Below are 24,470 nucleotides of genomic sequence, written 5' to 3' on the forward strand. Positions count from 1 at the left end.
CACACACACACACACACACACACACACACACACACACACACACACACACACACACACACACACACACACACACACACAGACACACACACAACCGCATACACACACACACAATATCACACCAGCACACAATTGTCCTCCTTCTCACTCTCTTTCTCTCCCTCCCTCTCTTTCTCTCCTCATCCTCCTCTATCAGTGAGAGGCCTAATATGGGGTGCTGGGAGAGTTCAGTGGTCTGAGCATAGTGATTGGGGTGTCGAGCCAAAAGGCCGGGCCGGGCCCCCGCAGGCTGAGAGCCATTTAGAGAGAGAAAATCAGCTCCTTTCAACATGAGGTCATGCTTAATGCAACGGGAACTCTGGCGGCCTCGCCAGTGTCCCCAGCCTGATATACAGTTACCAATCAAACAAGTGGCCAGACGGACACAGACAAAAGGGAGAGGCGGTAAGTGTCGCCATGCTAAGGTCCTGGGGAGGCTAGGTTGAGGGAAGGAGGGGAAGGGAGGGACTGTGGGACACTCTGGGAGACCAACTGTGGGACAGGGCATAGAGGAAAACACCTCTCGCTGTGTCTGTGTACCGGCCCTCTGCTCTGAGATGCTCCAACAGGCATTTCTGCAGACTGCTGCAATGCTAGAAAGAGCAACAACAAAAAGTAAGCAGCATGCAGCCAGGTTTGAGGATTTTTCTCCTGGAGGTGGTAACGGCTAAACATGCATGCTGAGTGCATTGTGGGATAAACCATGTGACCCAGCGTTGACTCTCTATGTTGTTGGAGGTGCAATTATGGGATTTCTCCAGCTAAGCAGCAGAACCAAGTATCCCTAGTTAATTCATGCTCCACAGCTGTAGACGTTTAATGTACATGTTTCCATTTAGCCCTGGATGAAACACATCACATCCTTTCTCTGGAAGGAAAAAGAAGGAGAATGAAGAAAAAAGTCCAGGATAAAAAAAGAAAAGGGCTTCATGTCGGTCTTAATTGTCTATGGAAAGACGGTCATATTTTCCACCGGGTAAGTTCCACCGGGTAAGCTTGAAACCATTACCGAGCCAGCCTTCATTACATTTTCCACAACATTTTGCAGAAATGACAGGAAGCAGCTGGAATGGTACTGATTAATTGTCTTCCTTACTTACAACACCATGCTTCATTGAAAGCCCACCGTCTTTTCACCTACAGTAGAACATCATGAGGTAGTCTGAACTTTAAATCACCATAAAATGGGCGACCAGCAGTTAACCTTTAAAACCATGTAACCGTAGGAAAGAAGGGCGCTTCCTTATGGACATTTCAGCTGTGACTATCTTGGATGGAGGATTAACACAGGTTTAATTAAGCCTGGAAGCTCCTCACGTGACATTGAACAAGTAAGCTTTCACTACCCTCCATGTCCCCCCTTCCTCCCCATCAACATACCCCTCCTCCCCCACACAGAACCCTCCTCCCCCACACAGATCCCCCAGCTCTCAAAGTTGAGGTATTCTATTACTAATATATACTGCACACCATGGGGACCCCAAGATATCAAACAGGGCATTGTACTATATATCAAACAGGGTGTTGTACTATATATCAAACAGGGTGTTGTACTATATATCAAACAGGGTGTTGTACTATATATATATCAAACAGGGTGTTGTAATATATATATATATCAAACAGGGTGTTGTACTATATATCAAACAGGGCGTTGTACTATATATCAAACAGGGTGTTGTACTATATATATATATATATCAAACAGGGTGTTGTAATATATATCAAACAGGGTGTTGTACTATATATATATATATCAAACAGGGTGTTGTACTATATATCAAACAGGGCGTTGTACTATATATCAAACAGGGTGTTGTACTATATATATATCAAACAGGGTGTTGTAATATATATATATATCAAACAGGGTGTTGTACTATATATCAAACAGGGCGTTGTACTATATATCAAACAGGGTGTTGTACTATATATATATATATATATCAAACAGGGTGTTGTAATATATATCAAACAGGGTGTTGTACTATATATATATATATATATCAAACAGGGTGTTGTAATATATATCAAACAGGGTGTTGTACTATATATCAAACAGGGTGTTGTACTATATATCAAACAGGGTGTTGTACTATATATATATCAAACAGGGTGTTGTACTATATATATATATCAAACAGGGTGTTGTACTATATATCAAACAGGGCGTTGTACTATATATCAAACAGGGTGTTGTACTATATATCAAACAGGGTGTTGTACTATATATATATCAAACAGGGTGTTGTACTATATATATATATATATATATATATATCAAACAGGGTGTTGTACTATATATCAAACAGGGCGTTGTACTATATATCAAACAGGGTGTTGTACTATATATCAAACAGGGTGTTGTACTATATATATATCAAACAGGGTGTTGTACTATATATATATATATATCAAACAGGGTGTTGTACTATATATCAAACAGGGCGTTGTACTATATATCAAACAGGGCGTTGTACTATATATCAAACAGGGTGTTGTACTATATAACAAACAGGGTGTTGTACTATATATCAAACAGGGTGTTGTACTATATATCAAACAGGGTGTTGTACTATATATCAAACAGGGTGTTGTACTATACATCAAACAGGGTGTTGTACTATATATGAAACAGGGTGTTGTACTATATATCAAACAGGGTGTTGTACTATATATCAGACAGGGTGTTGTACTATATATCAAACAGGGTCTTGTACTATATATCAAACAGGGTGTTGTACTATATATCAAACAGGGTATTGTAATATATATCAAACAGGGTGTTGTACTATATATATCAAACAGGGTGTTGTACTATATATCAAACAGGGTGTTGTACTATATATATCAAACAGGGTGTTGTACTATATATATCAAACAGGGTGTTGTACTATATATCAAACAGGGTGTTGTACTATATATATCAAACAGGGTGTTGTACTATATATCAAACAGGGTGTTGTACTATATATCAAACAGGGTGTTGTACTATATATATCAAACAGGGTGTTGTACTATATATCAAACAGGGTGTTGTACTATATAACAAACAGGGTGTTGTACTATATATATATCAAACAGGGTGTTGTACTATATATATATATATCAAACAGGGTGTTGTACTATATATCAAACAGGGCGTTGTACTATATATCAAACAGGGTGTTGTACTATATATCAAACAGGGTGTTGTACTATATATATATCAAACAGGGTGTTGTACTATATATATATATATCAAACAGGGTGTTGTACTATATATCAAACAGGGCGTTGTACTATATATCAAACAGGGCGTTGTACTATATATCAAACAGGGCGTTGTACTATATATCAAACAGGGTGTTGTACTATATAACAAACATGGTGTTGTACTATATATCAAACAGGGTGTTGTACTACATATCAAACAGGGTGTTGTACTATATATCAAACAGGGTGTTGTACTATACATCAAACAGGGTGTTGTACTATATATGAAACAGGGTGTTGTACTATATATCAAACAGGGTGTTGTACTATATATCAGACAGGGTGTTGTACTATATATCAAACAGGGTGTTGTACTATATATCAAACAGGGTGTTGTACTATATATCAAACAGGGTATTGTAATATATATCAAACAGGGTGTTGTACTATATATATCAAACAGGGTGTTGTACTATATATCAAACAGGGTGTTGTACTATATATATCAAACAGGGTGTTGTACTAAACAGGGTGTTGTACTATATATCAAACAGGGTGTTGTACTATATATATCAAACAGGGTGTTGTACTATATATCAAACAGGGTGTTGTACTATATATATCAAACAGGGTGTTGTACTATATATCAACCAGGGTGTTGTACTATATATATATATATATCAAACAGGGTATTGTACTATATATCAAACAGGGTGTTGTACTATATATCAAACAGGGTGTTGTACTATATATCAAACAGGGTGTTGTACTATATATCAAACAGGGCGTACTATATATCAAACAGGGTGTTGTACTATATATCAAACAGGGTGTTGTACTATATATATCAAACAGGGTATTGTACTATATATATATATATATATATATATCAAACAGGGTGTTGTACTATATATCAAACAGGGCGTTGTACTATATATCAAACAGGGTGTTGTACTATATATCAAACAGGGTGTTGTACTATATATATATCAAACAGGGTGTTGTACTATATATATATATATATATCAAACAGGGTGTTGTACTATATATCAAACAGGGCGTTGTACTATATATCAAACAGGGCGTTGTACTATATATCAAACAGGGTGTTGTACTATATAACAAACAGGGTGTTGTACTATATATCAAACAGGGTGTTGTACTATATATCAAACAGGGTGTTGTACTATATATCAAACAGGGTGTTGTACTATACATCAAACAGGGTGTTGTACTATATATGAAACAGGGTGTTGTACTATATATCAAACAGGGTGTTGTACTATATATCAGACAGGGTGTTGTACTATATATCAAACAGGGTGTTGTACTATATATCAAACAGGGTGTTGTACTATATATCAAACAGGGTGTTGTACTATATATCAAACAGGGTATTGTAATATATATCAAACAGGGTGTTGTGCTATATATATCAAACAGGGTGTTGTACTATATATATCAAACAGGGTGTTGTACTATATATATCAAACAGGGTGTTGTACTATATATATCAAACAGGGTGTTGTACTATATATCAAACAGGGTGTTGTACTATATATATCAAACAGGGTGTTGTACTATATATCAAACAGGGTGTTGTACTATATATCAAACAGGGTGTTGTACTATATATATCAAACAGGGTGTTGTACTATATATCAAACAGGGTGTTGTACTATATAACAAACAGGGTGTTGTACTATATATATATCAAACAGGGTGTTGTACTATATATATATATATATATATATATCAAACAGGGTGTTGTACTATATATCAAACAGGGTGTTGTACTATATATCAAACAGGGTGTTGTACTATATAACAAACAGGGTGTTGTACTATATATATATCAAACAGGGTGTTGTACTATATATATATATATCAAACAGGGTGTTGTACTATATATCAAACAGGGCGTTGTACTATATATCAAACAGGGTGTTGTACTATATATCAAACAGGGTGTTGTACTATATATATATCAAACAGGGTGTTGTACTATATATATATATATCAAACAGGGTGTTGTACTATATATCAAACAGGGCGTTGTACTATATATCAAACAGGGCGTTGTACTATATATCAAACAGGGCGTTGTACTATATATCAAACAGGGTGTTGTACTATATAACAAACATGGTGTTGTACTATATATCAAACAGGGTGTTGTACTACATATCAAACAGGGTGTTGTACTATATATCAAACAGGGTGTTGTACTATACATCAAACAGGGTGTTGTACTATATATGAAACAGGGTGTTGTACTATATATCAAACAGGGTGTTGTACTATATATCAGACAGGGTGTTGTACTATATATCAAACAGGGTGTTGTACTATATATCAAACAGGGTGTTGTACTATATATCAAACAGGGTATTGTAATATATATCAAACAGGGTGTTGTACTATATATATCAAACAGGGTGTTGTACTATATATCAAACAGGGTGTTGTACTATATATATCAAACAGGGTGTTGTACTATATATCAAACAGGGTGTTGTACTATATATCAAACAGGGTGTTGTACTATATATATCAAACAGGGTGTTGTACTATATATCAAACAGGGTGTTGTACTATATAACAAACAGGGTGTTGTACTATATATCAACCAGGGTGTTGTACTATATATATATATATATCAAACAGGGTATTGTACTATATATCAAACAGGGCGTTGTACTATATATCAAACAGGGTATTGTACTATATATCAAACAGGGTGTTGTACTATATATCAAACAGGGCGTTGTACTATATATCAAACAGGGTGTTGTACTATATATCAAACAGGGTGTTGTACTATATATATATCAAACAGGGTGTTGTACTATATATATATATATATATATATATCAAACAGGGTGTTGTACTATATATCAAACAGGGCGTTGTACTATATATCAAACAGGGTGTTGTACTATATATCAAACAGGGTGTTGTACTATATATATATCAAACAGGGTGTTGTACTATATATATATATATATCAAACAGGGTGTTGTACTATATATCAAACAGGGCGTTGTACTATATATCAAACAGGGCGTTGTACTATATATCAAACAGGGTGTTGTACTATATAACAAACAGGGTGTTGTACTATATATCAAACAGGGTGTTGTACTATATATCAAACAGGGTGTTGTACTATATATCAAACAGGGTGTTGTACTATACATCAAACAGGGTGTTGTACTATATATGAAACAGGGTGTTGTACTATATATCAAACAGGGTGTTGTACTATATATCAGACAGGGTGTTGTACTATATATCAAACAGGGTGTTGTACTATATATCAAACAGGGTGTTGTACTATATATCAAACAGGGTGTTGTACTATATATCAAACAGGGTATTGTAATATATATCAAACAGGGTGTTGTGCTATATATATCAAACAGGGTGTTGTACTATATATATCAAACAGGGTGTTGTACTATATATATCAAACAGGGTGTTGTACTATATATATCAAACAGGGTGTTGTACTATATATCAAACAGGGTGTTGTACTATATATATCAAACAGGGTGTTGTACTATATATCAAACAGGGTGTTGTACTATATATCAAACAGGGTGTTGTACTATATATATCAAACAGGGTGTTGTACTATATATCAAACAGGGTGTTGTACTATATAACAAACAGGGTGTTGTACTATATATATATCAAACAGGGTGTTGTACTATATATATATATATATATATATATCAAACAGGGTGTTGTACTATATATCAAACAGGGCGTTGTACTATATATCAAACAGGGTGTTGTACTATATATCAAACAGGGTGTTGTACTATATATATATCAAACAGGGTGTTGTACTATATATATATATATCAAACAGGGTGTTGTACTATATATCAAACAGGGCATTGTACTATATATCAAACAGGGCGTTGTACTATATATCAAACAGGGCGTTGTACTATATATCAAACAGGGTGTTGTACTATATAACAAACATGGTGTTGTACTATATATCAAACAGGGTGTTGTACTATATATCAAACAGGGTGTTGTACTATATATCAAACAGGGTGTTGTACTATACATCAAACAGGGTGTTGTACTATATATGAAACAGGGTGTTGTACTATATATCAAACAGGGTGTTGTACTATATATCAGACAGGGTGTTGTACTATATATCAAACAGGGTGTTGTACTATATATCAAACAGGGTGTTGTACTATATATCAAACAGGGTATTGTAATATATATCAAACAGGGTGTTGTACTATATATATCAAACAGGGTGTTGTACTATATATCAAACAGGGTGTTGTACTATATATATCAAACAGGGTGTTGTACTATATATCAAACAGGGTGTTGTACTATATATCAAACAGGGTGTTGTACTATATATATCAAACAGGGTGTTGTACTATATATCAAACAGGGTGTTGTACTATATAACAAACAGGGTGTTGTACTATATATCAACCAGGGTGTTGTACTATATATATATATATCAAACAGGGTATTGTACTATATATCAAACAGGGCGCTGTACTATATATCAAACAGGGTGTTGTACTATATATATACAGTGCCTTGCGAAAGTATTCGGCCCCCTTGAACTTTGCGACCTTTTGCCACATTTCAGGCTTCAAACATAAAGATATAAAACCGTGTTTTTTTGTGAAGAATCAACAACAAGTGGGACACAATCATGAAGTGGAACGACATTTATTGGATATTTCAAACTTTTTTAACAAATCAAAAACTAAAAAATTGGGCGTGCAAAATTATTCAGCCCCCTTAAGTTAATACTTTGTAGTGCCACCTTTTGCTGCGAGTACAGCTGTAAGTCGCTTGGGGTATGTCTCTATCAGTTTTGCACATCGAGAGACTGACATTTTTTCCCATTCCTCCTTGCAAAACAGCTCGAGCTCAGTGAGGTTGGATGGAGAGCATTTGTGAACAGCAGTTTTCAGTTCTTTCCACAGATTCTCGATTGGATTCAGGTCTGGACTTTGACTTGGCCATTCTAACACCTGGATATGTTTATTTTTGAACCATTCCATTGTAGATTTTGCTTTACGTTTTGGATCAGTCTTGTTGGAAGACAAATCTCTGTCCCAGTCTCAGGTCTTTTGCAGACTCCATCAGGTTTTCTTCCAGAATGGTCCTGTATTTGGCTCCATCCATCTTCCCATCAATTTTAACCATCTTCCCTGTCCCTGCTGAAGAAAAGCAGGCCCAAACCATGATGCTGCCACCACCATGTTTGACAGTGGGGATGGTGTGTTCAGGGTGATGAGCTGTGTTGCTTTTACGCCAAACATAACATTTTGCATTGTTGCCAAAAAGTTCAATTTTGGTTTCATCTGACCAGAGCACCTTCTTCCACATGTTTTGTGTGTCTCCCAGGTGGCTTGTGGCAAACTTTAAACAACACTTTTTATGGATATCTTTAAGAAATGGCTTTCTTCTTGCCACTCTTCCATAAAGGCCAGATTTGTGCAATATACGACTGATTGTTGTCCTATGGACAGAGTCTCCCACCTCAGCTGTAGATCTCTGCAGTTCATCCAGAGTGATCATGGGCCTCTTGGCTGCATCTCTGATCAGTCTTCTCCTTGTATGAGCTGAAAGTTTAGAGGGACGGCCAGGTCTTGGTAAATTTGCAGTGGTCTGATACTCCTTCCATTTCAATATTATCGCTTGCACAGTGCTCCTTGGGATGTTTAAAGCTTGGGAAATCTTTTTGTATCCAAATCCGGCTTTAAACTTCTTCACAACAGTATCTCGGACCTGCCTGGTGTGTTCCTTGTTCTTCATGATGCTCTCTGCGCTTTTAACGGACCTCTGAGACTATCACAGTGCAGGTGCATTTATACAGAGACTTGATTACACACAGGTGGATTGTATTTATCATCATTAGTCATTTAGGTCAACATTGGATAATTCAGAGATCCTCACTGAACTTCTGGAGAGAGTTTGCTGCACTGAAAGTAAAGGGGCTGAATAATTTTGCACGCCCAATTTTTCAGTTTTTGATTTGTTAAAAAAGTTTGAAATATCCAATAAATGTCGTTCCACTTCATGATTGTGTCCCACTTGTTGTTGAGTCTTCACAAAAAAATACAGTTTTATATCTTTATGTTTGAAGCCTGAAATGTGGCAAAAGGTCGCAAAGTTCAAGGGGGCCGAATACTTTCGCAAGGCACTGTATATCAAACAGGGTATTGTACAATATAGTCAAACAGGGTGTTGTACTATATATCAAACAGGGTATTGTAATATATATCAAACAGGGTATTGTACTATATATCAAACAGGGTGTTGTACTATATATCAAACAGGGTATTGTAATATATATCAAACAGGGTATTGTACTATATATCAAACAGGGTGTTGTACTATATATCAAACAGGGCGTTGTACTATATATCAAACAGGGTGTTGTACTATATATCAAACAGGGTGTTGTACTATATATCAAACAGGGTGTTGTACTATATATCAAACAGGGTGTTGTACTATATATCAAACAGGGTGTTGTACTATATATATATCAAACAGGGTATTGTAATATATATCAAACAGGGTATTGTACTATGCCGCTGGGTAAATCCAGTGGAACAGTATACCTCATAACCTCCAAGTATTTAAACTGCTGCGAGCTCTATAAAGACAAGTCGAAGGCAAAACAAGAAGGGGAGGCCGTGATCCTGGTGGATGAGACTGGTGGATGAGAGGAGGACAAACTCAAACATCTGCCACCGATGTGCCTCCCTGCCTGGTCCAACCAGGGTCGCACCCTAGACCAAATCATTTACTCTAGTCACTGTCCAAAGTTAACAGCCCTGCTTATGGTGAGTATACCATCATGAGCCGGGTGTCTAACCCACTGACAATGCCTACCATAGACAACACTGTAAAGGGATACTACTTGCACACAGCAAGGATCCGTAGTTCAGAGTCCTGGCAATGTACACATCGGGATATCTAGCACAAATGTTACCAAGTGTATGGGAGTGAATGGGCTAGTCGAATGGGTTTCCCTTCCCTGAATAAACAGCTAGCTACACCACAAAGTTCATTCAGATTAACCAACATAGTAACAAACAGAGGAGCTCCTGTCAGAAAAGGGAGAGGGGAGAGGAGGGAGAGGAGAGAGGAGGGAGAGGAGAGAGAAGGGAGAGGAGAGAGGAGGGAGAGGAGAGAGAAGGGAGAGGAGAGAGGAGGGAGAGGAGAGAGGAGAGAGAAGGGAGAGGAGAGAGGAGGGAGAGGAGAGAGGAGAGAGAGGAGGTATGACAGGTGGAATATGATCTAGATGAAAGGAGACAGAATAATTCAGGGCATTAGATGGGGAGTCAGTGGGGAGTAGAGCAGAGAGGACCACTGACTAGATAAACACACGGCCATAACCAATTGTGCATAAACACATAATTGAGAAATAAACAAAACACATTGTCTGCTTCCTGGTGGTACTGCAAAGTCCCAAATGTCCTTCTGTACTTATACTCACCTATTGAACAGCCTGACACTGAGGTGTCATGAGCAATATTTGTATCACCTTTATCATGAGTCAACCACAGCCCGTAGATCAGATAGCATCAGGCCTGTCCTTTTATCTCCCATCTGCTAGCACGCAGCTAAAGCTAACACACACCCCTTCCAGATGTGAGGCTCACTGAGACAAGGTGTCTATTCCTAACATTCCCCTTATTTCCATTCTAAACACATGCACTCCTGACTCCTGTGTGTGTGTGTGTGTGTGTGTTAAGAGTGAGTGTGAGTGTGTGTGTGTATGTGTGTGTGTGTATGTGTATGAGTGTGTGTGTGTAAGTGTTATGAGTGAGCATGTGTGAGCATGTGTGTGTATGTGTGCGAGTGTGTGTGTGTACAGTTACCTGCGTGATCTCAGAGGACTTGAGGTGGTGATTGAGCCTGGCACTGTTTAAGGGTCTTCGGTCCGCTTGGTTGGGTGCAAGGTGGGGTGGTCGCTGGGTCAGGCTGGTGGGAGGAGGGTGAGGAGTGGGGGTTCAGAGATCAGGATGACCCCTTGGCCAGGGGGCGGAGATGACACAGACCACTGGAGAGAAACAGCAAAAAGAGAACCATTTATACACCTGCTGATGTCATAAAAATAAAAACCTGCCATAGAAAATCCAATAGACTGGTTCAGAATGGGCCAATGAATCAAACCAATTTTATCGTCGCTCTATCAATCTGCTTTTATTATTTAACAAAGTTTCAGCACTTTGGTCGGGCTCCATATGGTTAATGGAACACCACCTGCCAAAACGGTCCCAGAGGGGGCCTCAGACAATTGAGGCATACTGCCGAGTCATAGGGATAAGTTCATTATCCCAGATATACTACTGGGAAGAGAAGTATGGTCTCATACTGACAACACCCTCTTGGATTCAAGCAAACACAAGGACAGACACCTTGTATTATGTCCCTCTCTCCCGCACACTGTTGTGTGTATTGACGTCAAGTATAGAAGAGAAAAAGCACGTGTCATTTTACAGGAGGTCCACGTCAGCCTCTCCCATTAGAAGGACGACAGCTTTGGACATTTGGTATGGCGCTGTCACCGTGATGGTGTTGTATGGTACAATGAGCTCATATGTCATGGGATATCTAAGGTATGACGCAAAATGGAGAAATTGCCTGATAGAGCTAAGCTGTAACAATAGGCCTGAGCTCTTTCTACCATACATATCTCCCTCTGTTAGGAGAGGGTCGAATTGATGCTCTCTTTTCCAACCTGACAGCACCTGACAAATAAGACAAATGTTATCGGCGTAAAAGAGGAGCGGGCATAATTAGGTTGGTTGTTAATCTAAAGGACGGTGAGAGAGAGCGAGAGAACTTTCTTTCATCATCCTCCATGAAAATGCCAGCGTGAAACTCTGCTCGATCCATCCATTACCTCCTCGGCCTCGCTGACAAATCACAGATATTAAATTACCAGAGACCCAGGGAGCCAAGGCAACTGAAATATGGGAGAGGAGACACTATCTTTGTCTAATTCTCTTCCCCTCATCCTTTCCCTTTCTCTCATCCTCTTCCTTTCTTTCTTTCTCCTTCTCTCCTTTTCCCTCTCGCACTCTTTTCCTTTCTTTCTCGCTATCTGTAGTTTTCTCTCTCCCCTCTTTCTCTCTCACCCCATTTCTCTCTCTGACCACAGACTCGGCCCACCCTTCAGGGAGAGGGAAGATGTAATCCCATTGCTATGGTAAGGCCCCAGCCCTCGGCCCACTGGCTGGGTCTGATGCATGGACACATTTCAATGTGGTTTCGCAATAAAAGGGACCCCTCCCTGATTAAATACAGTATGGAGAGAGGCCTAACAAAGAACACTGGCCATAGTAAACTGAACTCAACCGCTCTGTGTTCCTCCATTTGATGTGTGTTTTTATCCAGGACAGGGGTGTTATACTGGGCTGTTCATCTATTTTTACCCCAGAACCTCTTTCCACTGCACTGGATAATACATGATTCATAGATGCAGGCATTCTGAGAGGAAGCTGTGAAGTGGTCTATTCCTGATGGCAGGTAAGGTTGTTTTTTGAGATGTCCTCCTGGTCTTTATTTCGCTCTCTCTCTGACTCAGGATGCTGTGACTCAGACTTATGTAAGCTATGCCAGGCCAGAGGGCAGAGAGCAGGGGGCCAGGTTGCCCATCTCTGTATGTCTCTATGAGTCTACCTCCTCTAGTAAGGTAGAATATTACCTCAGTTCGTCTGACCTAAGCCTGCTGGGCAGGGGTCCTTTGAGGCAAGAGGCACGATAACCCTTAACCTTTCCATGGGGATATACAACTCTCTCAGCAACAAAAGAGCATAGGTTAGCTAGCTTAAATCTAGCTATGTCAAATTCCATGCACTGCTCCAATGCATGATTCCACCAGAAACAAAAATAAAGACATACTATCCTCTCTTTCACACAATGTAAATCGATGTCCAAAAACGACAGTACAGTACAGCTAACCGGATCGATATGCCTAATGTACCACCCTGAACTGTTGCAGAGTGTCTCAGAACACCAATAGATGACTTCAAGTTCATCACCCATAATTAAACAGTGTTTCATGAATGTTTCTTATCCTCTTGGTAATAAGTCAAATCATGATCTATGACAGTTTATGGCACATTACGGAACTTGCCATGACTCAAAAGTAAAACAGTTGGCTAGCAACCAAGTACAGTATGCTATTGAGACACCAATGCATGTATCATAACACTAATGTCATTAGTCATAATTATAAATATCTATCATGGGTGTTATGTCAGGGTAATAAAACTGATAGTGTAGGGGTTGGGACTCTAATTTGTCCCACAGAACTCACTCAGAGATTGCTGCTCAGCCTAGAGGATTAGGCCTTATCTGCCTCCATAAAACTTAGATAAAAATATGTTTGATGAGGTCCCTGAAATGATTCTACAATTCCATCAAGTTTAGGAACATCAAAACAGAACTATAGAAATAGCAGAATAACTATTCTGGATCTCTCTCTGCTATTTACCAGAAGATGAGCATCTTGCCAAGTCTGAGCTAGCCGAGCACTTGCGCCCAAACCAAACCCACGGGCTGTAGTCATACAGAATAGAGATGGATCCTCTTCTGAGAAGAAGTGAGCCATTTGTTTCAATGTGGGCCTGTTGGCAGCCTGTTTGCAGCCAGAGAGCAGGAGTTCCTCAGAGATTTGAGTAAGTGCTGTGATCATTGACTCCTAGTGGGAGAGCACTGCTCTGCTCCGGCAGCATAGGGGGCTATTCTTATCTCTAAAAATCACTATGTGGGCCTGTGAAAGATGCGCAGTTCCAAGGACGAACTTCCATGAAAAATACTAGAACTGTTACATACACTCATCACTGCAACATCTCCAGTAATCTCTGAAACATCTGAACAGCATTTGTTAAAATAATTAGTCCTGAAAGAGTCACAGGAAACGTCCTCTTACCTGTCCTGAAGTCCAACTAAAAAGGGAGCAATAACTGGAAAATGGAAACGAAAAAAATCTGTCCTTTATTAAAAATAGCAAACTTCCAGTTTCATACATTCTTTCCAATCCATTGGCTGTGGTTAGATATTCACTAAAAACAAGTTCCATGTTTACACTGTATGTTCTGTGGTGCAAAAATACCCCCAGTATTATTTGTGCAATAATTCATCCTCCCTCCTGCCTACTGCAGTGGCGCAGTCAGGAAGAAGCTGTCACAGCTACACTCGTTATTATTGTCTCAATCTCAATTGGATTACAGTGCAGGAGAATTGAATACCATACACATTATGGTACTTTCTAATCCTGATCCGGGCCCTGCATTTCTCTGAAACACCAACATCTTCCTGAGGAAGAACAAATCCAGTCACGCTTGTCTGACAGCAGGACTGTAGCTGCAGTGGCGTCGACGCATGGCAAGGATGAATGCACCAGAAAGACCCCAGCACTCTGAACGTAACAACCCTCTTATGTAATCACTAAATTCTTAAACACTTGTTTCCATTTAAGTGCCGCTTTAACTCAATAGAAGATACAAGTGCATTGTTTGGCTAAGGTATAAGACGGGACACGTACGAGACAAACTGAAGAAAGCAGAGCCTGAAAAAACACTTTTGTAAAACTTTTTAAAAAATCTACCGCAACCATCACAATTGCGGTACATTGGACAATTTATTGTGATGGCCTCAAAAAACAGTGGCTGACAACCACTGTCTCGGTTTGAACTGAACTAAACTGAACTGGGGGTTGGAGATGACCCTCCTGCTCTTCTCCACTTCCACAACATTATTCAGCTGATAAAATGTTTATGCGTAGTAATACAGGAGAGTTAGTGGGATCATTGGAAGTGGCATTAAGAAGCTAAATGTATCACAGTGTGAGGTGCCCTGAGGCCACCGGGCCTGTCATCACCTCCTGCCCTGCTCCCCCTACTCACCACCACCCCCACCAACGGGGCTGAAACCATGGGAACAGACGAGCGCCCTGTCAGGTGCACCTGCATCGGCCTGACACCTCCTCTACCCTAGACGACAAACGTCCCCTTCTCTCTCACTCCATGCCTCTCTCTCTCTTCTCCTGTCCTCCTCTCACTTTCTCTCCCCTCTCCTTTTCGCTCCTCTCTTCAGCCCAGAAACAGTCAGCCCTCCACAGCACATGTTGTTTTAAGTCCTATTCACCAGGAAAACCATGGCTGTCAACCTCCCTAACACAATCCCATAATGTAGGAGCCAATTAGGCTATATAATGGTCTGGAGTGGCAGGGAGGCAGGGTTGACAAAGCTCCCGCTGCCCGTCCTCGCCACGTGCTCTCTGACACATTTCTTTGGCATCAGTCACGGCCTCACGTCTGCCCTGTGGCCTTTTGCTCGGAGAGAGAACAGCGGAACTCACTGCACACATACATGCTGCTGGGGGAACAAAGCCCCCTGTGTGTTTCGGTACCCTCTCTCTCTGTGGCTATGTCTCTCTCTTTCCCCCTTCTCTCTCACTCCATGCCTATCTCTCTCTTTCCCCTTCTCTCTCACTCCATGCCTCTCTCTTTCCCCTTCTCTCTCACTCCATGCCTCTCTCTTTCTCCTTCTCTCTCACTCCATGCCTCTCTCTCTTTCCCCTTCTCTCTCACTCCATGCTTCTCTCTCCTTCTCCTTCTCTTACTCCATGCCTCTCTCTCCTTCTCCTTCTCTCACTCCAAGCCTCTCTCTCCTCCTTCTCTCACTTCATGCCTCTCTCTCCTTCTCCTTTTCTCTCACTCCATGCCTATTTCTCTTTCTCCTTCTCTCACTCCATGCCTATTTCTCTCTTTCTCCTTCTCTCACTCCATGCCTATTTCTCTCTTTCTCCTTCTCTCACTCCATGCCTATTTCTCTCTTTCTCCTTCTCTCACTCCATGCCTATTTCTCTCTTTCTCCTTCTCTCACTCCATGCCTATTTCTCTTTCTCCTTCTCTCACTCCATGCCTATTTCTCTCTTTCTCCTTCTCTCACTCCATGCCTATTTCTCTCTTTCTCCTTCTCTCACTCCATGCCTATTTCTCTCTTTCTCCTTCTCTCACTCCATGCCTATTTCTCTCTTTCTCCTTCTCTCTCATGCCATGCCTCTCTCTCCTTCTCCTTCTCTCTCACTCCATGCCTCTCTCTCTTTCTCCTTCTCTCACTCCATGCCTATTTCTCTCCTTCTCCTTCTCTCACGCCATGCCTCTCTCTCCTTCTCCTTCTCTCACGCCATGCCTCTCTCTCCTTCTCCTTCTCTCACGCCATGCCTCTCTCTCCTTCTCCTTCTCTCACTCCATGCCTCTCTCTCTTTCTCCTTCTCTCTCCCTCCCAGCCTTCGGCTGTCTATAAGGGTCTGGGTGCTGGAGGATGAGGATCATCTCTCTCTTAATATCTCTCATTTAAAGTCACACGTCTGTCTTCCATAATTAATCGAAGTCTTCTTAATAAATATGCCTAAACTCCTGTTTCTGCTTTAATTAGTCTCGTAGCTCGGGGCGTTATATAGAGCCAATGCAATTACCTTATACTTAATGGGGATGCTAAAAAATTTATGGGCGGAAACCGAAAAGTACATTTGAAGAATGGCACAATCGACAATGTGGACAGGATCCAGCACTGCTCCTGTGATGGGGGGAGAATGGGGGGCGAAAAGAGAGAGAGAGGCTCCATGTTCCAACACACAAACACACACATCAGAGGGTTCTGTTATTCTTCACTTCTCTCTTGCTCCAGCTGTACATCCCCCCCCTCCCCTCCCTCCAATCCCCATGTCTGTTCCTGACAGGGCGGCCTGATGGAAAGCACAGCACTGAAGGATGAGTGCATCAGCGTGGAATTCAGAGAATAACTGCGGTCGTGACATCAGAATCACACCTTTTTTTTTAAAAAGTGGGGGCCCTGAGCGCTCCACTGACAGCTAAGGTCGAGTGTCGTGTTACTCTTTATAAAGAGCCGGGAAATCGGCCTAAGTGGATCTCCTGACGGCGTCGGCGGCCATCTTTCATTTGAGTGGTCTTGACGCTGGCGTTCATTCAGCGGTGAAGTCAAAAGGAGAGAGGGACCTCTGTGTGCTGCTGGACAACAGACAAACCACTGATCTCTCAGAGAGCTGCTTGGTTGGCCAGGCCTACACATGGATTCCTCCACTGAGGACTTGTCAGGACTGAGGTTTCAACACAATATCCCCTTCACCCTGGGGATGTGTGTGCGTGCCTTCATGCCTCTCACAGGCCATATGTTGACTAAACTCTTCAGTTAGATTCTTTCTCCAAAGACAACAATGCATAACACGTCCCTTTCCTCTCAATAGACTTTATACACTCATAGAACCATAGTCCACATTGCCTCCAGACAGACAGTTTCCCCAAAAACAAAATCCTCAGGAATTGTTCAAAGCCTCAATGCTAGTAACACTAACTATCCCCACTGTGTGACACCCCAGAGGGGCTCCAGAACCAGACCAGACAGAGGAAACAATCAGGGGACTCAGGGAGTTGGGAGCCAGGAGCCAGCAGGTGTAGCAGAACGAGAGCAGGGCCTTTGAGCTGACAGGTCGTTGCGCTGCTGCTCTGTAATCAGCTCATTGGGAGACAGGATTTGGGCTGAACCAAAATGGGAAGCACATGGCATTTAATGGGCATTAATCACACAGTGAACCCGGCTCTCTGGAGAGGGACACGCGTGGCCACGGACATGCTGCCTCCGGGGACCAGATAATCAGTGTCATTTTCACACCCCGCCATCCCCAAATCCCAAATGACTTTGTCTTTCTCTGGGTGTGATGAAGAGAGAGACAGGGGATATCTGTCAACACACTCACACTAACACTTCCGCAGGCCGAGGCCAGCGTCGAACCACCAGTGGGCGGGGTGAGCTGATGACCCAATGACACTCGATGTGCTTGTCATGTCCAAAACAGAGCCATGAGAATCATGCGGTCTGTGAGGGGTGAACCACCCACTCTCCCTCTGTCTGTCACCTGCCTCTCTTCTCTCCCCTGAATAACAACCTGGCCAGACCTTGATAGCTAGCCTGGGCTGCCTGTGAGTCTCAGCAGCAGCGCCAGCCGCCGGCGTCCCCGCCAAGCCCACTCCTAGTATACGAGGCGGGAGCTGGCCCCGCTCTCTTCTGAGTCAGCCTGTAAAACTTAGCAAGTCCCCGTCTGTCCAGTTTCCACTAGTTTCACCCCCCCCCGGCGCGCTCTCTTTCTCTCTTGTTGTTTTAGGAAGGTTTGGGTCGTTTAAGAGCACAAAGCACTTCGGTGCTGGGTGTGCTGTGCTGGAGCTGAAATCTCTGGGCTGAAATGAGAGCTTTATGGCTGTATAATTGATGGTCTCGGGACGGGCAGCACATTTTATCGGGTCCCAAACGTGTTGATTGACACTGAGGTTGAGGAGACAGGGGACTGCCAACTCATGAACACTCACAGCCAGAGAAGGTGGAAACTGTGCATATGGTATATATTCATTAGTCATGTTCTCTAAACAAGGTCAGGCACCATCCATCTTTAACTAAACAGTAGTCAGAAAGAGGAGGCTACTTCAAATCACCTGCCACTACAACACTGTTCAATATGATTCACATTAAATGCTAGCGTACATACAAACTGCATGTCTGATAATATGTCATTCACAAGTCAGACCACCTTGTTCCCATACATCGTGCTCCTCCAGCCCCAGTGTGAGAGAGAACTTCGCCTTTCCTAGGTGTGAATTATTTCCCTCCCATGTTAAGCAGTGTGCTGCATTGTTAAGGGGCACAGCTGTTTTCTCATGACAGGGAGCTGAACAATAGCCCCTAGCTTTGGCCTCCCCTGGTACGATGGTCATTTCCTCATCCATACCCTCCAACCCAGTGGCATTCCCCACTCCCCACACACAAAGCTCTGAAAAACCAACTGCCTTCTGATGAAATTCCCTGAAATCCGCAGGAAACAAAGTGTAATTCATCCGTAACAGCGTCTATTTCCACCATTGTCTTGTACACACCATGTGGGTATAGAGGGTAACTGGCTCTGGTTGTCCTGCCAACCCTGTTTGTGGAAATCCTGGGTGTTGGTCAAACAAAGACAGTCTACATCCCCCACTGCCAACAGCCAACAATACTTGGGAGGGAGGGGGAGGGAGGGACAGAGGGAGGCCTTGGTAGAGCTAGCTGGCTGTGGTAGGGGATGCCTGTATGACCAAACAGGACAGAAACAGTATAGGACGTAGGTTAGGCTATCCTGTTGAAAGAAGATAGTTATCAATGAAAACCCTGTGTTCATCCTTGTGAGCGGCCACACAGTGTTATATAACTCATGCTGATGTATTGTAAAGTACAGCACAGATCAGATGCCAATGATGATACCAGTGTAACATTCTGTCGGTGTGGTATTCTCACACCCCAGACCGATATGTCCATTGTTGGTACCATATTTTGTGTGTGACTGTAGTGGCAGTGGAAGATGGTGTGCATTTGACTTGTGTGGTCAGCCATTCATACATGTGTTTAGAGTTGAGGTTTTTACCGAATCCTTCCAGCTGTCTGTCTGTCAGCTCTACCCACAAACCTTTGACTGGAGTCAGACTTCCTCTCCATGAAAACACACACACACACACACACACACACACACACACACACACACACACACACACACACACACACACACACACATACACACACACACACACATACACACACACACACAGTCTGGGTGTGACGTAACAGTGCCACACCCCCTCTAGGCATGATGTTTCCAGGTGGCGTGGCCTTAGAGGACGGTGAAATGGGAGGTCCACAATCAGAAGATCAGCCCTTCGTGCATCACCTCCTTTGAAAGGAACAGCTTAGTCACGAGAGGGAAAAAAGAAGAAAGAACTGTAAGGCTTCCAAAGCATTGTGTTCATTAGTCCAGAAACATCTACAGAGTATCATTGTTCAAGAGGCTCCCTGACAACACCTATAGGCTCTATGATAAACAAAGGTCTGTTCACACCAAAGCCTTTCACTCAAGGTGTTCTGAAGATTAGTTCAACACGTCCTAACGCCGCAGTCAGCCTCAGGGTTTGTGTTGGGATTCCAGACGCCTTAAAACATCTTCACAATAATGGACAATCAAGCTGAGTCATTGATAATGAATCGTAAGAAATCACAACATAGTTTAGTTCCTCACAAATGGGTAGTTTATGATAAGGGGTTGACCAAAACAGGTTTACCACATTTTTATTTAACCTTTTACTTCCCCTTGGTTATTGAAGTATCAAGCCAAGGTTGACTGCTGACTCACCTCAGTGGCGTTAGATACAGGTTGTATACTGATACTCCAGCCTCTGCCGTCATATTCATTATGGCCTTTGATACAGAAACTGCTGTGTTTGCACAGAGTCTTTCCCAGCTAATCTCTGTATAATGGAGGGCGTGATAGGCTGTAGGGCTTCCTCAAGATAAAGTAGTGCCCTTACCGGAGTCCCTGTCAAGAGGATTAGCTAGAGACTGTAGGGACTTGGAGCATAAACCTGATTCTGTAGGGACCCGGGCCATCCTCTGAGGCCCCCTACAGTAATGTTGTCATTGGAGAGCAGGCTGCCTGCTCTGTCCACAAGCCTAATAAAGAGCGAATTGGAGAGGGGAAATGGAGAAGAGTTACCTGGAGCCAAGAATATCTCCCTGTCTGTCCGTCAGTCTTTCTGCTGGGGTTCTTCTTAAAGCCACTTCAGACAGAGTGTCTATATTTTGGCATTGATTTCTGCCTGTTTAACAGCTGCACTGAGAGGGAGGCGGCCCCAAGCGCAAGATAATAACAATGCCTGAGTGAGCCTCAGTATGCATTCATATTAATGCTAAGCTAAGCACATGAGTAAAGTGGCCCACTTATCAAAGCAACCTAGTTGCCAGGCCTGAATTATACAGAAGGCCAGTGTCACTCCAGCCCAGCAGGGAGAGAGAAAGAGAGAGAGAGAACCTCCCTGATGAGTAGATCGGGAGCAGGACAGTACATCCTCAGGGAACACACAGGGTCAGAGCTACCCATGGCTAAGGGCTGTAGTAAAGCCACTCCCACCCTGCAGGCGGATAACAAATCAGCTGTCTGCTTCTCACACCTCCACAGACACAACACTATACACAGCGACATCCACTGCTCTCTGCTCTCCATCCCAGTCGCAATGAGGGGTGAGGCCAGGCCAAGCCAGGAGAGGAGAGGAAGGCCTGCTGTTATCCCTCATTATCTATTCATATCAACACAGACAGATAGAAACATGCCACAGGGAAATGTTTCTGTTCCATTCACTTATACATTTATACATTTATACAACAAATGTTATTCAGTCAAGTAAGAGGCTTTTATCAAATTGTACTTCGTCAGCCGGAGGAAATGTGTCGGCGGGACAAGAGGGTTCCTTTAGTGTCTGGGTAAGGTAGCAGGGGGAAGGGAGGGGAGAGGAACGGGGAGAGAGGACTGACACAGCTGTGGTGGGCAGAACATGGAATCCTCTCCACCAGACTGGGGAGACCAGAGGGAACACTACTTCACTCTACTGACTGACTGACTGACTGACTGACTGAACACAAGGTGCCAGAATTGGACTTAAATGGCTTCTTCTATTAACTCGACATAAACAGAACCTCATGGAGGACCAGATGTAGTTGGGTTCAGAGACCTGACTTTCTCCTGATCATGTGACACAAGCGGGAAAAACTTGGGCCTTAGATATAGTCTACAATATAACAACTCTATAGTAGGGGCTCAGATCAGACCTGGTCAGATAAAGTGCTTATTTCAGAAACAACTCTGGGCCATATTCATATTGTATGGAGAAACACTTACTGTATAGCTCCACTGTAAGTAGTGTAATATCCTGCTGTCTTTCTTGACCAACCAGAAAACAGTACAGTCCTACAGTACAGTGTGTTCTCTCTAATGTCGCGGAAGAAGATTCCGGAAGAGCACGTTCATGAACCTGAATAAGAAACAAAAGGTGTGCGCTACCTTGCTTACTGACAACTGTACTGTTTGCTTACTGTAGAAGTTGAATGATGTAACTGGATGTTTTACATAATGTTCTACTGACCCACAATATGGGTCACTCCAGGGACACTAGAAGCATGATTTAAAAACAAGGCATGATGGAGATGAACTGCTCAAAACTGGCTTTTTTCTCTTTTTTTATTTTTTACTATTACTATATTTAAAAAGATATGCACTCTCCACATTAGATAATGTTGTATCCTGTCCAATGGAATTGATCCATTCATTCATATCCATTGAGAGTCTCCCCTGTTTATGTTAAAAAGGCACCAGATCCCAGCTGGGTATTCACAGCAGAAGGGTTAAACTGCTGATTGAAATAGGTCGAAGGACATTTCTCAACGGAGCAGCTGCAACAATATTTGAGATGCTTCCATAATAAGAATCCTATGTAGAGGGGAGGGAGGGACGGAGGTAGGGAGTGAGGTAGGGAGGGAGGGATGGATGGATGGACAGAGGTAGGGGCAGAGGTAGGGAGGGAGGGAGGTAGAGAGGGAGGTAGGGAGGGACGGAGGTAGGGATGGACAGAGGGAGGGAGGGAGGGATGGATGGACAGAGGTAGGGACGGAGGTAGGGAGGGAGGGACAGAGGTAGGGAGGGAGGGACAGAGGTAGGGAGGGAGGTAGGGATGGACAGAGGGAGGGAGGGATGGATGGATAGAGGTAGGGACGGAGGTAGGGAGGGAGGGATGGACAGAGGTAGGGAGGGAGGGATGGACAGAGGTAGGGAGGGAGGGAGGGACGTGGGGAAAAACTCTAGGGAACAATGTGGTATTTCTGCCTGCCTATCTAAAATTATCTTGTCAGAGTGGATTGGGGCTGTGAAGGGCACTTTTTGAGACATTGCTCAAGTGGCCTTGGACCGGTGAGGAACTGCTGAGACCAGAGAAAAGCCATGAGCAATATACTGTGTATGTTCGGCACAAAAATAAACACACTTACATGGGTCTAACGTCCCTGTGGATTCAACCCTATACGGCTGTTTTGTTCTGATGGTTTCTTTTTGTCGTGCTTTTGTTTCACTCACAGCCGTACACAAGTATTTACATTGTGGCTGATTTCTCTACCTTTATTTCAATGCCTGGATGTAGCCGTATAGATGGCTGTGTTTTAACACAACACCGACACAAATTCCTGTCTCAGCGTTTCAACAAAATATGTGAGATTGAGAGAGCGCGATAGAGAGGCGTGCAGCCGGAATCGAGCCAATGACGCTAAAGGAAGTGGTCACGAGAGGTGTGAAGTTGACTTCTCTGAGTCTCTGACTGACAAGGGAGGGAGAGAGAGAGACAGAGAGACAGAGAGAGAGACAGAGAGAGACAGAGAGAGAGAGAGAGACAGAGAGAGACAGAGAGAGACAGAGAGACAGAGAGAGAGACAGAGAGAGAGACAGAGAGAGAGAGAGAGACAGAGAGACAGAGAGACAGAGAGACAGAGAGAGACAGAGAGAGAGAGAGAGAGAGACAGAGAGAGAGAGAGAGAGAGACAGAGAGACAGAGAGACAGAGAGAGAGAGAGACAGAGAGAGAGAGAGAGAGAGAGAGAGAGAGAGTCACTTTTGTTTATTATCTACTTCACTTGCTTTGGCAATGTTAACATATGTTTCCCATGCCAATAAAGCCCTTGAATTGAAGTGAATTGAGTCACACACGGCTTCCGCTTTACAGGGAAGATAAAGGACAGGAAACAGGCCTAAGACGAAGTGGTAGTAAAAAGAACAGAAAACAGTTTCATTCATGTTTACCCAACAGCATGGCAGCAAGGAGCAGGCTGTGAGACATGAACCCCAGGGGCCCAGGGGCCCAGCCGTGACTAAACACTGACTGACTCTCTGACTGGCAAGAGGTGGAAACACTCGGCTCCACATGAGGAGGAAAGTTAGTCAGATTCCACCTGGCTCACTCAACATGTTCCTCCCTTAAGAGGGAGGGAGAGGAACTGAGACACTGACAGACCGTATTCTACTTGTTTTGTTTCTCTCTTTATTAAAACATGGCTTTGTGACAGAGCATATTCTACTTGTTCTCTTCTCTCTTTATTAAAACATGGCTTTGTGACAGAGCGTATTCTACTTGTTTTGTTTCTCTCTTTATTAAAACATGGCTTTGTGACAGACTGTATTCTACTTGTTCTCCTCTCTCTTTATAAAAACATGGCTTTGTGACAGAGCGTATTCTACTTGTTTTGTTTCTCTCTTTATTAAAACATGGCTTTGTGACAGACTGTATTCTACTTGTTCTC

The 24,470-nt window shown here is 42.5% G+C and overlaps 1 protein-coding gene across 6 annotated transcripts in view; it reads right to left on the bottom strand.

Moving 5' to 3' along the window:
- hivep2a (HIVEP zinc finger 2a) overlaps positions 1-24,470 on the bottom strand; it is a 103,534-nt gene that overhangs the window by 16,273 nt on the left and 62,791 nt on the right. For all 6 annotated transcript variants that reach the window (XM_042321705.1, XM_042321702.1, XM_042321701.1 and 3 more), the window contains one exon: positions 11,130-11,311. The gene's annotated coding sequence lies outside the window, so the exon portion shown is untranslated. The remainder of the gene's footprint in view (positions 1-11,129; positions 11,312-24,470) is intronic.

This window comes from Oncorhynchus tshawytscha, linkage group LG05 (genome assembly GCF_018296145.1).
Source record: "Oncorhynchus tshawytscha isolate Ot180627B linkage group LG05, Otsh_v2.0, whole genome shotgun sequence".
Classification (NCBI taxonomy): domain Eukaryota; kingdom Metazoa; phylum Chordata; class Actinopteri; order Salmoniformes; family Salmonidae; genus Oncorhynchus; species Oncorhynchus tshawytscha.